A 560-nucleotide genomic window follows, 5' to 3' on the forward strand; every position below is an offset into this window, starting at 1 on the left:
ATTCCAGATCAGATCATCCTACTGTATAGAGACAGCGATGGAGACGGAGCACAACACTACTGATCAAGAACATTTAGTGTTCAGTGTTTTTCAAAGGAAATGAAAAGGACAGAAGAAAACCCCTGTCCCCCCCCTCATCCCCCATCCCTCTTCTCCTGCTGTGTGGAGGGGTCAGACGCATGGTGGTGGGGGTTGGAGGAATCTCTGATGACAGCCCAGTCCTTCTTCCACAAAAGAGCTGCCCCCTACATCTTGTCCCCCGCCCCTCCTTCTTTATCCAACTACCATACTACGCCTCTGCATTCAAATCAGAACAAATCAAGGCGGTTTTCAGTTTTTGTTCCCGGACCAGCACTACCAGACCTGATCCAGCTAATCAAGGTCTTGGCGATTAGTTGATTAGTCCCTTCCCCTGTTGCAACCCTTACTTTCCCTTTCATTCTCCCTCCAGGTGCTCCATGTTTCTCTCAGCGCTGTGTCGTGGTCATGGTTTAACTGTAACTCTGTCTACTGCCCTGTCTCCGTAATGGCTGAGCAGTTGGAGGAGGTGAGTGGTTGGA

This window comes from Oncorhynchus clarkii, chromosome 32, assembly GCF_045791955.1.
Source record: "Oncorhynchus clarkii lewisi isolate Uvic-CL-2024 chromosome 32, UVic_Ocla_1.0, whole genome shotgun sequence".
Taxonomy (NCBI): Eukaryota; Metazoa; Chordata; class Actinopteri; order Salmoniformes; family Salmonidae; genus Oncorhynchus; species Oncorhynchus clarkii.